The sequence below is a fragment of the Trachypithecus francoisi genome, unplaced genomic scaffold, assembly GCF_009764315.1.
Source record: "Trachypithecus francoisi isolate TF-2019V2 unplaced genomic scaffold, Tfra_2.0 Lachesis_group2, whole genome shotgun sequence".
Classification (NCBI taxonomy): domain Eukaryota; kingdom Metazoa; phylum Chordata; class Mammalia; order Primates; family Cercopithecidae; genus Trachypithecus; species Trachypithecus francoisi.
Genome location: NW_022681465.1, coordinates 146426665 through 146442781, shown reverse-complemented (window position 1 = coordinate 146442781; position 16117 = coordinate 146426665). Strand labels below are relative to the sequence as shown.

The window sequence follows — 16117 nt, the reverse complement described above, 5'->3', positions numbered from 1 at the left end:
ACAAAGTTAACTTTTATACTTAGTGAGTGCCAATAAAATGTCATCAAGTTTTTATTTTCCTAAAGATGAAGTTGATTATACCATTAATTTGGAAAAACACCAAAAAATATAAGAAATAGGAGGGGGAAGCCTAGCCCTCCTTGATATTAAGATGTTTTTTCAAATCTATAACACTTTTAAAATATGGTATTGGTATTTTTTTATTATACTTTAAGTTCTAGGGTACATGTGCACAACGTGAAGGTTTGTTACATATGTATGCATGTGCCATGTTGGTGTGCTGCTCCCATTAACTCGTCATTTATATCAGATATATCTCCTAATGTTATTCCTCCCCCTTCCCCCCTCCCCACGACAGGCCCCGGTGTGTGATGTTCCCCACCTGTGTCCAAGTGTAAAATATGATATTGGTATTGGTATTTGAATAGACAGAAGGACAAATGGAACAAATAGAAAATCCAGAAATAGATCTGATCACATATGAAAATTTAGCATTTAATAACTGAAATGTGTAAAATTAGTATTTTTTATTAATTCAGATTCAGCATCTGAAATTAGTTGGGAAAAGATGAATGTTTTAATAAGTAGTATTGAGATACCTGGTAAGTCACATGGAAAATGATAAAACTGGATCTATTCCTCACTCCATATACCAATATAAATTCCAAATGTGTCAGATTTAAATGTAAGACTATGACCAGGCATAGTGGCTCATGCCTGTAATCCCATAACTTTGGGAAGCGAATGCAAGCAGATTGCTTGAGGCCAGGAGTTTGAGACCAGCCTGGCCAACATGCCAAAACCCTGTCTCTACTAAAAATACAAAAATTAGCCAGGTGTGATGGTGCACACCTGTAGTCCCAGCTGAAGCAGGAGGATCGCTTGAACCCAGGAGGTGGAGGTTTCAGTGAACCATGATTTCACCACTGCACTCCAGCCTGGACAATAGAGTGAGATTCAGTCTCAAAAAAAAAAAAAAAAAATACAATAAATGTAAGACTACTACTATATCAGTACTATTTTAAAATGGTTGAACTTGGGAGTAGGAAACACTTTCCTATGACTCAAAATCTAGACGCAATAAGAGAAAAATTAGATAAACTTGACATACAAATTAAAATTATAAAAACTATATAGCAAAAAAGTCTTAATTTAAAATTTTTTAAACCCAGAGAAAAACACTTGCCACTTTTTGCAGGGATAATGAGTTAATATTATAAAAATAGAGGAAAAAATAGATCAATTAATTATAGTAAACTGGGCAAGAGCTATAAAGAGATATTCCACCAAAAAGTAATGTAAATGGCTCTCAGTCCATATGAAAAGAGACTTAATCTTACTAATAATAAAATAAATGCAAATTAAGATTATATATGCTATTCACTCAGAATGATAAAAAAAATCTAAAAGTTCAATAATCCACTCTTTTGGCAAGGTTGGAGGAAACATTCTCATACATTGCTGGTACAAAACAGAACAAACCCATTGAGAAGAGATTGACACTATCTAGCAAAACTAATAAGCATTTACCCTTTGACTCAGTAACCTCATTTCTAGGAGTCCATTCCAATGGCAAAAATAGAAAAAGATGTATGCAGAAAATTATCTGTTACAGCACAATTTATTACAGTAAAAGTCTGCAAACAAACCAAATAGCTATCAGTAGAGAACTGGTTCAGTGGTCAGCAAACTACAGTGCATGGCTCAAATCTCCAAGCCTGTTTCTATACAGCCTGGAAGTTGAGAGTGGTTTTACATTTTAAATGATTATAGGAAAAAAAAAAACAAAAACTGTGACAAATATGTTATTATGTTTCTTTAGAGAAAATATTTGCTGAACTCGGCTATGGCCCAGCAAGGTACATCTGCACAATGAAGAACCACACAATTGTAAAGAAAAATGAGGACTAAAAATAACAACTGCAATAGATTGAAACACAACAAATATGTGAATTGATACCAATATTAAAAACAGTAATGTGGCGCCGGGCGCGGTGGCTCATGCCTGTAATCCCAGCACTTTGGGAGGCTGCGGCGGGCAGATTACCTGAGGTTGGGAGTTCAAGACCAGCCTGACCAACATGGAGAAACCCTGTCTCTACTAAAAATACAAAATTAGCCAGGCATGGTAGCACATGCCTGTAATCCCAGCTCTACTAGGGAGGCTGAGGCAGAAGAATCACTTGAACCTGGGAAGTAGAGGTTGCGGTGAGCCAAGATCGTGCCATTGCACTCCAGCCTGGGCAACAAGAGTGAAACTCCATCTCTAAACAAAACAAAACACACACACAATAATGTGGCTCATTGTTTGTGTGGCAGTGGCTCACAGCTGTAATCCCAGCACTTTGGGAGGCCGAGGCGGGCGGATCACAAGGTCAGAAGTTTGAGATCAGCCTTGCCAACAAGGTGAAACCCTGTCTCTACTAAAAATACAAAAAATTATCCAGGCGTGGCAGCAGGTGCCTGTAATCCTAGCCACTCAGGAGGCTGAGGCAAGAGAATCGCTTGAACCCAGGAGGTAGAGGCTGCAGTGAGCCAAGGTCTTGCCACTGCACTCCAGCCTGGGCAACAGAGCAAGACTCTGCCTAAGAAAAAGAAACAACAACAATAACAAAACAACTCACTGCTCACTTTTGGAGAATGCCAAGAAACAGGCAAATAAAATGAAAGAATTGAGCATTTAACCCACTTTTCCTGAGAAACCAGTTGCTACTATCATGACAAAAAAAGGGACAATAAGGTGTATGCTCCTTGATATAAATAAACACCGCCATCTATGAAGTAATGTGGAAAACAAATCAAATCTTAATCTGAGTAAGCTTTTAAATCTGGTTATCAATTTACAGAATATACATAGGACAGAAAAAAATGCTTTTAATGACACCACAGAAATAAAATTAGCAAAATTTAGACTATGAGAAACTCTACTGACAAAGTGACCAGATTTTTCAACAAATAAGTTGCAAAGAAAGAAAGAAAACCTTAGATCAAAGAAGGCTTAAGAGACCTATTAAACAAAATATATGAGTCTTATTTTCATCAGAAGTCAAACTAATTATGAAAACAAATTGTGAGAAAGCATTTCTGTAGCAAATGAGAAAATTTTAACATGGGGTAATACTTGAAAAAATTAAGAAATTATTAATTATTTTAGTATAATGATTGTATTGAGATTATGTTTTTTGTTTTTGTTTGTTTTCTGGGTTTTGGCTTTTTGTTTTTGTTTTTGTTTTGAGACAGAGTCTCGCTCTGTCATCCAGGCTGGAGTGCAGTGGTGCAATCTTGGCTCACTGAAACCTCTACCTCTCGGGTTCAAGCAATTCTCATGCCTCAGCCTCCCGAGTCGCTAGGACTACTGCCATGTGCCACCACACCTGGCTAATTTTTGTATTTTTTGTAGAGACGGGGTTTCACCATGTTGGCCAGGCTGGTCTCCATCTATGGACCTCAAGTGATCCACCCACCTCGGCCTCCCAAAGTGCTTTGATTATAGGCCTGAGTCATCGTGCCTGGCTGAGATTATGTTTTTTAGGAGTCCTTATTTTTCAGATTGAAACATTAATGGAAGAAATGATACCAAGTCTTGGATTTTCTTCAAAATAATCAAGAGGTAGGGGGGTTAGCAAGTGCAGCACAGATGAAGTTGGCCAAGAATTGACCATTATTGAAGCTGGGTGACACATTCATCTAAACAGGCACAGGGATTCATTGTGCTTTCTTACTTCATATATAATTAAACTTTTTCATAATAAAAGTATTATGTTTAAATAAAACCAGAAAAAAAAAGGAAGTAAAAAAACTGAAGCACCACCATTCACCTCAAGCACTGGGGATAAAGTGTGAATTATGAGTTTTGGGGTCAGCAACGGTCTGTGGTTTCATTAAAAATTCTCCACTGAGCAAAGTGTTTGAGCTGAAATTCTACATCATTCACAAAGATATCCCTCTTTAAATTCACTTTCCTTTTCTTTCCTTTTCGTAGACTTTTCACATAAATCACTGGCTCCCAAGTTTGGTTAAGAAGCAGAATCACCTAGAGAATCTATTTTCAAAATACAGATTTCTGAGTCTCATCCCAGTTCACAGAACCAGGACCTCTATGGGTAGCGCCCTTGATTCTATATTTTTTAAATGCTCCAATGATTCAGGTGGAGTTAGCTCACAACTCACTGTGGCACTAAAAATTAAACCAATATTGCTCAAGCTTTTATAATCTATGTCCCCTTTTGCTAGACATAAATATATTATATCTACCTTTCATATTATTAATACAAACACTGGAACTTTAAGAACTTTTTCTAACTATGTAGAAAGCTTCTATTTTATACATATTTATATGTAATGTACACTGTATACATTTTACATATTTTATATATTATTTGTATAAATGAATTCTTTATATAAATGTATTATGAATTTGTGTGTGTCTGTGTGCATATCTATATATATATATAGATATAGATATATATACTAACTACTTCACCTCTGCGAACTCTCCATTCAAGCCCTGGGTCAGTCTTCAAATTATTTCTTGATTATTAACTCAAAATAGTTTAAGCAACCTTAAAATAAGTACTACATCATATTTATTTCATCAACTTCATCACCATTAGCTTCACAATTGGGCAGAATAATTAATTCTTTTATTTAAGAAGTATTTACCAAGCATCTGATATGTGCCAGACATAGTGCTAAGGATACAATGGTGAATAAGATTTCCGCCCCTTGGGAGACTATAACCTAGCACGTAAAGACAATTCATGATTACGATAAGTCAAGATAGTGATGAATTCTATGAAAATAACAAAATAGGGTGAGGTAATTGGCTGGGATTGAGCATGGACTCTACTTTTGAAGGCATATTCTAGAAAGATCTCTACAAAGAGATAAAATTTGAGCTAAGACTCATTGACATCTCAACTTTTGAGTTTCAGAAACTAAAGCAGAAGTTTCCAGATTCCTACACGACAACCCTCCCACGTGGCCTCAGGCTTCTATAGTTAGGAAGTCGGGGCAGAAAAGTTCAAATTAAGGGAGTGGAAGATTCCTCAGCCCAAGGGGAATAGGGAACATAGCAATTATGATCCTGGGAACCACAGCTAGAGAGTTTCAATCCTAAGGCGCCAAGAAGGGCTTGGAAAAGTTGATTAGTGATAAGCAGAGTAGACTGAAGTCCGGAGAGCCTCTCCCAAATGTAGAGGACTGCATAAAACACATGGAGACTTTCCACATCTTTGGACTGTTTAGAGATCTCTAGAATACAACTGAAATTCAATTTCTATCCAAGGAAATTGAAGAGATCAATGAGGACACCATAAATGTCATGAGCAATAAAGAAATGTGAGTTAGTAGCACTTGAGAGTTATGCCTGAAAATTCATACCTACCACAATGAATAATAACTACAATTAAACAGAAAAGGTTACTCTGTACTTGCTCTTTTCTATATATAATTTCTAACTCCTACAATCATCTTACAAAGGAAATATTATTACTCCTCCTCGACTCCCCAGTTTGCAGATAGGACATTGAGGCTCAGTGTAAGGTTTCCCAAGGTCTTAGCAAATGAATTTTAAAACCATTTACCTAGTGGCACTAAACACAGTACTAGGCATATTGATATTTATTTAGTAATTGTCCAGTTGAAGAATCTCTGGCTCAAAGAGTTTTGAACTCATAATAAGTTGGTCTGGTTTACTATGGGTCACTGAAGCGACTTATATATTTAGCATTATGATTTAGGAATTTACTATGTATAAGTAAAGCACTATAATCAGTCTTAGGAACAATAAAATAAGGTAGGTGCTGTCCTGTGCAAGCAACAATCTACCAGTAGATAAAAGCACACAAACAAGTATAATGAAGTTAAATAAACTAGAAGAAAAGTATGAAGCATTTCTTTGGATATTTATCGGAGGGAAAGATCACCTCTGCCTTGGGATTCCAAAGAAGATCTCTGCAGAAAAGGCATGGGACAGGGAGGTAGTTTTAGGTTCTCAATGCCAGTGAGAACCACCCAAATCTTACTCATACTTTCATGAGGATGCCGAAGCAATTATCTCGTGTATTTGAACAATATTAGCTGGCCTAATTAGTTCAGAACAACCCAAGCCTCTTTACCCTCAGCATCAAGTTTTTGCCTGGATTATACGGATAGTTTCATTAGTCCTCTTTACACAGCACAAATGAATTCCATTTGTTCCGAGAAGCAAGAATGAAATTCTACAGACACTGCCCTCATATGGATAGTTAGCAAGTTGCACTGACTCTCAAGAAAAGATAAAACCATGTCACAGCATTGATTTACAAACATGTGGTTACCTATTGAATGCCTGTCCCACAACTTCTCCTTTTCTGTAAAATGCACCCCACCCCTAGGGGCTGGGGAAAGAATAAGGACCTTTCTCTACTACCTGATCCCTGCCACAACCACAGCTGATTGGACCCAGCCTGGAATAAATCAGGCTTCTTTCTCCCAGCAGTAGAATTGGGATCCACTGTGAACTTCTTTTCTTAACTCAAACTGAGAAGATGGGCATTTGGAGGCTATGGAAAGCCATATTCTGGCATGAATCTATGAGAAGAGACAATTTGTTAATAGGGAAAAGTAGACAGAGATGCAAAAACAATCAGAAACACAAGTCCATGTAATTAAGAGAGAGAATTGCCAAGAGGGTAATTAATTGCCTTGGCTTCTGATGTTTTTGATTCCTGGGTATAGCCCTCAGATTCTTATAATAAATTCCCTTTTATTTGCTTAAGATAGTTTTAGTGCTTCTGCTACCTGCAACCAAAACTCATTTTCAGGAGGACAGAAGAAAAAAAAAAAAAAGCGTATAACAAGACTGAGTATGGAAGAAAGTACTTTGTTCCATCACCGAGGAAGGCTATGGTTCATGAGATGTCATGTTCCGACACTCAGCATCAGGCCCTGTGCTGTTTTTACGAGGAGCTCTGACAGCCTGTATCCAGCCAGAGCTGGGAAGACGCTGTGCCTTTCACACCCTCACGACCATGGCAATTTGACAGCAGAGGATAATGAACCCCACAGCTGAGGTTGGGATGCTTCTGTCTGCTTCAGCAACAGCCTCTTCACTCGGGTACTGGAAAAAAAGTACTGAGGGGGAAGCTGCTTCCCAGGTCAAAAATGATCCTTGAAAAATGCTGTCCAGGGGACACTTTCAAAATCATAATGTCCACAGTAGGCAGGAAACAGGGAGGCATGAGCAAAAATGGAAACCAGTGCTCCTCTGAGGACAAAATTTTCTCTCTACTGAGATGGAAATTTTTCTCCCTTTCCTTTGCTTCTGCTACCATGGAATGGCCTCTATCTTTCTTTTTTCTGAATTCTCTTGGCTACATGATATGGTTGTTTGTCTTCTCTCTCTTCTACAGAAAGATAAACACTCTGAGAGTAAAATCCAGGTCAACTTCATTTCTAGACTTACACAGTGCCTCACACAGAAAACATGCTCCAGGATAAATGTTTATGCAGGCTCTGCCACTTACTACCTATGTGATCTTGGGAAACTTTCTTAACCCCTTCAAGTCTTATTTTCCTTATTTATAAATAGTGATAATATTCCTTTGCTTTCTGGATTATGTGTAAGTGAAGATTAAGACATCTGTAAAGTATCTTGTATGGGATAAGCACACCATAAATGGTAGCTATTATTTGTAAGCTGTGGGCATGAGCAGTGGCAAAATCAAACTGCACTCCCTTCTCCCCTGCCTTGACTGTCCTACCCGGTTTCTGTTTCAACCCCAGTGTACCCCCAGTAGCAATACTGCATCCATTCATCCATCAGAGGGAGCTAGGCTAGAAAGTAACTACACTAAGTGAACCCTAAGTACACAATAAATAGCTGCATCATACCCAGTTTTGAAATGTGCAAAAAATTATACCTGCTCACGCCAAATTAGAAATGGCTTTCAAGTGCCTGATGCTACATTCATCACCATGTCCCAGAAAGATGCTGACTGAAGGTTTTCAAAAACTTCAAAAGACTCTTGCAATAACTGCATATTCATTAGACAAATTAGTTCTAGATTATTTTTAAAACCATAACTTGGAGAAAAAAAAAACCAACAAAGAATTGAATAAAATTATGCAGGAGTGGTGTTTGGAATATAAAAATGTAGAATACTATTCATTCTGTATGAAAGCATTAAATGGAAAAAAAGTGGGGAGAGGGAGGAGGAAACCTAAAAATAAAAAGCCCCAAAGAGAAAAATAATCTGTCTTTACAAAATTCAGTCCTCGGAAAGTAGACAGAATTTTTCTATCAGTTTTAGTTGGGAAGAAAATGTACAGTTTCCACCTCTGATGGGGGACCCTCATTGGGAAAATAATAACTACTATCATCATAATACTAAATTGGTTGAAGTAGGTGATTAGCATGGTGTGACATCTACAATAAGTATCTGTTGGGATCTTGTTCTCTGAGGAGTCACAATCTGGTATAACAGACCTGGCTTCATTTTTTGTAGGCTCTATTATATCCAAAATAAGCTACTGCCACTTCACCCTGATGTATTAACAGGGTAGAAGGTCAGGAAACGCAGAGAAAAGCCACCAAGGGTGCACCCAGGAGCTCTCAGCTTCCTGCCTTGAAGTGCATTTCTAAATGGAAAAACAAGTCCGAGAACACCAGACCAGGCAGGGCTCTTCGTGACAGCAGCCCTGAGGAGGGAAATGCTGGTATTTGCCATGTGGGAAGGTTAGGTGACACGCTCCCTTCCTGAGGCCACATGTGTACAATATCAAGGTATAAATTAAAGAGCCCAGCAGCAGTTCCTGTTACTTGCCAGTGCCCATCGAAGTTGATTATTTCACCACATGCAAAGGGCTGGCTGGCTTTCACTTGGCATAAAAATCAAGAAGCTTTTCAACACCGCTGGTTCCAAAACTAACATCATCTTCATGATTATAAGCACAGTGCTATATCACGGGACTAGCAGCAGAGGAAGGCATTGAGAAAATAACCACATAATTAATTTATAATTCTAAATTGTAGCTCATGCTCCAAAGGGGAAAAAAGACCAGAGAGCCATAGAAAAAAAATAAGGAGGATTGTTTATATTGGGTGAAAGCAGTCACAGAAGACCAGTATTTATAGGTAGTACAGAATAGTTAAGAACCTAGGTACTGGTGTCAGAAAGATTTAGATTTGAGCCCGAATTTGTCCTTTATTAGCTCTGTGACTTTGACTCTAGGTAAGTCATTTTCCTCTTCAAGCCTGAGTTCTCCCCTTTGCAAAATGAGGATAATACCTAGATAGTAACTAAAGATGTAATGATGTGTTCTACACTACCCCTAGAATAGACTCAGCAATCAACAAAACTTATTATTGAACATGACAGTCCAAACAATACCATAACCAGTATATGAGTTTGCTAGGGCTACTGCACCAAATACCACAGACTGGATGGCTTAAATAATAAAACTTTATCTTCTCATAGTTCTGAAGGCTAAAAGTCCAAAACCAAGATGTCAGGATGCTTGGTTTCTTCTGAGGACTCTCTCCTAGAATTTCAGATGGCCACCTTCTTGCTATGTCCTCACATGGCCTCTCTTCTGTGTGCATGCACCCCTAGTATCTCTCTGCCTATCCACATTTCCTCTTGTTAAAAGCACACTAGTCACATTGGATTAGGGCCCACCCTAATGCTCTTATTTTACCTTTATCACTCTTAAAAGGCCTTATCTCCAAACACAGTCACACTCTCAGATACTGGAGGTTAGGGCTTCAACACATGAATTGTAGGGGAGAAGGGGAACACAATTAAACCCATAATGACCAGTTATGGAGCTGACCAATCAGAGAGGGTGCTGCTTGGTCAGTGGCCAGTAGAACGAGCTGCCAATTGTATAGAACAGCAGAGTGCATTGATGCACATTGCTTATTGGTATTATTATTATTACTAACTGAGTTTTATTAGCACCGCCTCTACTCAGGGATATACCAAGTTTGTAAGCAGAGTGACACAAAGTTTTCTAGAGGGGAGATTCCAGGAAGCAAAACAGTCTCCAATAAATGTTAACTTCTATATCCTGCTGTACCTGGAACTGGACAAATACAGAGACGCATCAGAGCTACCTTGTGTAAAGAGACAGAAGGAGAAGAGCAGGAGGGGGAAGGAAAAGAGAGTTAACGGTGACTGAGATTTGAACAAAGACAATGAGGAAGAACATGTAAGTAGAAGAGAAAAATGACACGAAAAGAGTCAAGAGTCCCGGGGTGAAAGAAGTCTCGGTGGGTCGGGCCCTAGCTTTGGTTCTACCAGGCTCGACAAACCATTCTGAACTTTTATGCAGTCAAAATAAACTCTTCTTAGCAGACCTCCTTCATGAAATCCTGCTGAAAGAGATTCTTCCTCTTCCTCTCTATCCAAATGGATGCTTTTTTTATCCTGTGTTGTTTCAGACTGTAGGTCATGGGAGGGAAAGGAAAAAACACCCACTAAAATCTATCACTCTCTTCTGTATTATTTCCTTGTTCCTCTCTTTGGTTAGCTTTCATTTTGTGCTTGCCCATGTGCAGGCACTGTGCTTCACATTGATGCTTTCATTTAATCCTCATAGTTGTTCTGTTATTATTTCACAGAGGAGAAAACGTAAGGTTCAGAGACGTTTAGTGACTTGCCAAAGGTCAAACTAAGAGTAAGTGAAGAGCTGGGACTTGAACTTAAATCCATCCCACTTAAAGTCCCTGCTCTTAACCACCATTATCATCCTGTGGCTGTACATTCAGGAAGCAAACACATGGATAGACTAATCCTGGGGGTAGGTAATGACCAGAACCAGCATTTGGAGTACAGATTGTAGCCATGGGTGCTGTTGGCACTACTAAGGCAATAACAGTCATCATGGGGTCTAAGGTCAATGCCAGGATTTGAGGTCACAGCTTTAGGAAAAACTGAAGATGCAGGGAGGCTTCAAAGTCCAAGACCGAGTTGGGATATAAGACAGATATGAAGAAAGTTGAGCTGTTGGTCTCTGATTTCGCTTCCTCCCTCACTGTCCACATCCAATTAATCATCAAGTCTTACTGCTTCTACTTCCAAAATATTTCTGCCATTCTTCTGCCTCTCCCCATCCTGACTGCCACTATCCCAATACATTGAGAGAACCAGTTGGTCTCTCTGTTTTCAGCTTTTCCCCTAAACCTTTCATTCCACTGCTGCCAGAATGCTTACTCTGAAATATAAATCTAATCCTACCACTTCCCCACTTACGTGGCTTCAGTAGCTTCCCATGGCCTCAAAGGTTTCCAAAGCTTTCAATTACCAAACCCACCTCACCTTCCTGTTTTCACTCTTCCATCAGTCATACTGAACAACTTTCAGTTTCTCTGATGTAATACGCCATGTTCTCTCTAGTCTCTAGGTCTTTGCAAATGTTATTCTTGCTCTCTAGAGTCCAGTTTCTACCCTAATGTTTTCAAGTCTCAGCTTGGACATTGCTTCTTTGCAGAAGCCTTCTCTGGCATAGCTGAGAATTTGGAGGACAAACCTAAACCTCATCACATTGAAGTTCCTCCATGATCATTTTTTTCCTACCCTCAACACTTATTACAAAAGCAACTATAATGCTTCATTACAATACCACATCTGTTTCAGGAGTGCTATAAAACATTGTCTATGAGTGTAGAGAGGGAAGTTCTATATATTAATCAGAGAGAGAGAGAGAGACCAGAAACAATTGCCTGTAGTAAATATTAAGTCAGTACCACTGTAAAAAGCAGGAGTCCCAGTGTATAGAGAAAAGAGGTAGAAAGTCACTGACCCACAGGAGAAAGTAGCCCTGCGCTGCAGAGAGTCACCTAGAAGAAAAGGTAAGCAACCTTCAAGCTCCTCAGCTTCCCTATCCTGGAGAGTTTCTGCCTCTGAGTTCTGTGAGGAATCTCCTCCAAGATTTTCTGAGGAAGGATCCAAAAAAGCTGCTTGACTACTGTGTTTACCCTGGTCCCTAATATCACCATTCTTTGAAAAGCCCTTTGTCATGGGCTTCCCATGTTATATGGGAATGAACAGCATGATGACGTATAACTTCTTCACCAAATCAAGCTTTTCTCTTCTGCCTTTGTTCTTTATCACAGGTAAAAGTGTCTGCTACAGAGGAAATTACACATGTAAACCCACTCACTTTACCTCCCTCCTAAGTCTGTTACATAACTTCCTGTAGCATCCTGTGCTCAGCCAATAGAATTGCCTCACCCAAACCCTACATACACAAGATTATAAACTCCCTGTAGGTAGGGACCACATCTGAGTTATTCATTTTAAATCCACCACTTAGCACAGTGTCTGGCTTATAAGGGGGATTTTCAATAACTAAATTTGAATTAATATTTATAATACAAATGAACAGTCTAACCATATGTATGCCTTCTCATTAATAAGATACATAATAGGTGAAATTTCCCCTCGCCACCCAGCCCCACCCACCATTCCCTGTAGCAACAAGAACTAAACAGGGGAAGGGTCTTCCCCTAGTCTCACCTAAAAACATCTTCTAATCCCACTTTTGGAACAGCAGAAGAAACATTCAACCAGAAATAAGAAAGCTATGAAAACGCAGAGTTCATTTAGGGTTAGTCTGAAGACTTTTTGTGTGTGTTTTTTTTAAAGCAACATCTGGACAAATTTTAAAATGTACTTGTGGTCCCATTCATGAAACGGGAAGCAGACCATGGGCTCAGAGGACCCATTACTTGCCCTTTTGTTTCCTCTATTTCTTGGAGAAAATTTAGTGAGCTCACTTGCAGCATGTCAATATAATAAAGTACCCAACCTTTGGGTAAATTATAGATTAGCTGCAGTAATTGTTCAGCTTTTAAAAAGAATTTTCCAAATAAAAAAAATTTTTTATTTAATTTTAATGCATTTTGTTCACTGTCCTACAGTTTTGAAAAATGCATCATAATAGAACTGAAATGATCTTATGGCATTTTACCCACATTTGATCTAATTTCCCTAATGATTTTTCCAGCTCTTCTATTAAAGCAGGACAAATTGTCATTTAGAGAAATGATGACAAAAAAGTAAGGAAATAATTACAGCTTTTTTAAAATTTGTCATTCAGACCTGGAGATGCTAAATGATGATCAAGAGGATCACCAGATTACCTGGAAGGAAGTGTTCTCTCTGGTTATTACCATGTCAATACTGCTGTTCTTTAACACCTGGCAGTGTTAATAGGACTGTTCTTTAGGGGATGAAGCTATGGGGGGTCTTCTGACCTCCAAGTCTCTTGGCAGTTTTTAAGAGAAAAATGCACAAGACGTGGGGTCAGGAAAGCCAGGTCCCAGTCTTAGCTCTTCCATTTGCTTCCTTCATGGCCTTAAAAAGCACATCGTCAAAAGACAATCAGACAAACCCAGGTTGAGATTCAATCTACAAGATAACTGGCCTGGACTCTTCAAAAATATCAATGTCATGAAAGTCAAGGAAAGGCCTAGGAACTTCTTCTTAAGTAAAGATAAAGAACTATGACCGCTAAAATGCACAACATGTGATCCTGGACTGGATCCTGGATCAGGAAATCAAAGTGCTATAAAGCACATGATTCAATCAACTAACAAAATTGTCATTCTTTTGTTTATCGATGCGTTACCTTTCAGATTGTCTCTCTCCAGTAGAAACTCCATGAGAGCATGGATATTTTCTAATGTATTTGCTTATGTATCACTAGCATTTAGGAGATGCTCAATGATTTTTTTAATGACTAAATGAATGAATGAGTAGAATCAGATCTGTCAATCCAATCATTGTCCACAAACTACTAGTATTTCCTAACTTTAAATCAATTAAAGATTTAGATGCTTTAAATCAATTATCTTATTTAAATAAATAAAGTCAGTGCTATTAGTCCCATTTTATAGATTAATAAACTAAGAATCTTATCAAGGTTTCTATCTCCCAGTGAAACTAGAGGCAAAGCCAAGATTTAAATCAAGTTCAGACTCCCAAGTCTTTGTTTCTTCATTGCATGGTGCAGCCTCAGAAAAGCAGCCACATTCACAATCTTCTCCTGTGATCCAATGCCTCTCATTGGCATCCTGAAATCATATATGCAAGGGCTTGACAAGGTTTCATTTTCTTCTGCCACTTGTCTTTGACACGATGCCTTCAGCTACTGTGGGTGATGGGAAGGCTTTTAACCTGGTGAATCAGTAGCTGATCCCTGTCCACCTTCATCAATGGCATGACACATGGCAGCCTCAGAGACATCTCAGGTCTTTAAGGCATCTTGTTTGTTGCCCTCTAGTCTGACTTTGGCAATTTTCACAACATTAACTCGTCCTTTGGATAAGAGATAAAACCCTCAGTAGTCATTTAGGGCGTGACTTGCATCAGCAGTAATGGTAGCTTGAGTTTTGTCCTTACTTCATAAAAGTAAAAAGAAAGCATGGAAATTTTCTAAGGAAGTCCTCGTCAAATATTAATTCAGCTACCTATTGAGTTCTAGGCATTGCTCTCAAGCAGCTTGCAGTCCAGTGACAGAAACAGATAATCAAACAATATATGCCATCAGAAAGCAAGTACAGCATACCACAGGAAAGGCGGAGAAGCCAAGAAAGGTTTGGGACATGACATCTCTGCTGATGCATGAATAATACATAGAGATACACAGTTAAAAGGGTAAAAGATGTCAATGTTCTTAGCAAAAGGAACTGCACATTTAATGGCCTGATCATGACAAAGCATTACACATTGGAAGAACTTAAAGAAGACCCATGTACCTAGAGCATAAGGTGCAAACTTGCAAATGACACAACTATAAAATCAGGCAGGAGGCAAAGGTATGTATCTTCTTCTAAAGGCAATGGGAAGCCAATATTAATTTTCTATCAGAATGATCCTCTTCAGGCTTCATTGGAATAATGGCAAGACAATTCAGGTAGACTGAGACTAAGACTGTTTCAATCAGTCTGGTCAAGAAATAAAAACTGCACCAGTTATTTTAACAAAAATAATTTAATGTAAAGAATTGTTAGTCAGGTATTGGACAATTGGGAGATCAAAAAGGAGATACTGAGATATCATAAGCATAGTCACCACAAGAAGCAGCTACTACTTCAACAACTAGGAAAAGAAAGAGAAGAGGCCGGTATTATTTAAAAAGTACAAATTTGGGAAAGCGATGCTGGAGAGATCAAGCTCAAACCTCTGAGGAGAGGGAGCTGCCTGGTTGGTGCTCATTTACCAGGAGTTTAAAGGATCCAGCAAAGCTGGGATTTAGGCTTCCCAGGAGAGTCCAGTTGGCAGGAGCTGATGTTGCCAAGAGACCTCCGTGAGGCAGGTCCTTAGAATGTTAAAAAAAAAAAAAAAAAAAAAACCACAACTGCAAATAGGAACCAACTTCTGCTACTAGAAACAAGTGACACTGCCAAGGAGAAGAAGCACTGCTGTGTCACAGAAACAGAAAGGAACAAGGCCCCTGTTCCTCCTCTAGTTTTAAGTCTTCTTCCGGCTTCCTCTCTCTCCTTGGCAAAGCCCACCGGGGAGCCAACCAGTAAAGGAAAAATGTGGTTTGCAGAGTTCCAGCCCCAGTATCAAAAACCTAAGTAACAAAGATGACTTTGAGCTGAGAAACAATAGCTTAGTATTCATCTCGTCAGAGGTCTGCAGGCTTCTGTCTCCACAAATACCTTCCTGACAGCTCTGGGGATAGGACCAAACTGAGAACCATGGATTTAAGCAAGTTCCAGGGAGAGGGGAGAAAAAAAGGAGATGACAGAATAACAGGGGGGAGTCTGAGCATTCAGAAGATCATGGCAGCCGTATTTCTACTTCCCACTGGAAGGGCACAGCCCAATCGGGGGCAGCCTAAGTCCACATAGAGCAAAGGACAATTTATCCTCAGGGCCTTGCATCTCCACTTACAACTCCCAGTGTGGGGCCCCTTACCAAACACCAGCTTTCCTAAACAATGGTTCTTTGGTAATTCCGAGACAAAGTCTCGCTTCATGGCCCAGGCTGGAGTGCAATGGCGCAATCTCCACTCACTGCAACCTCCACCTCCCAGGCTCAAGCAATTTTCACGCCTCAGCCTCTTGAGTAGCTGAGATTACAGGCGCACACAACCACGTCCGGCTACTTTTCGTATTTTT

The 16117-nt window shown here is 39.2% G+C and overlaps 1 long non-coding RNA gene across 1 annotated transcript; it reads right to left on the bottom strand.

Annotated features, from left to right (window-relative positions):
• Positions 1-3204: 3204 nt before the first annotated feature.
• LOC117064590 lies at positions 3205-16082 on the bottom strand. Its single transcript, XR_004429545.1, has 3 exons — positions 16010-16082; positions 3465-3470; positions 3205-3281 (listed from the first exon to the last, which is right to left on the bottom strand). It is a non-coding gene; the product is annotated as an uncharacterized LOC117064590 (long non-coding RNA).
• Between the last annotated feature and the right edge of the window lie 35 nt (positions 16083-16117).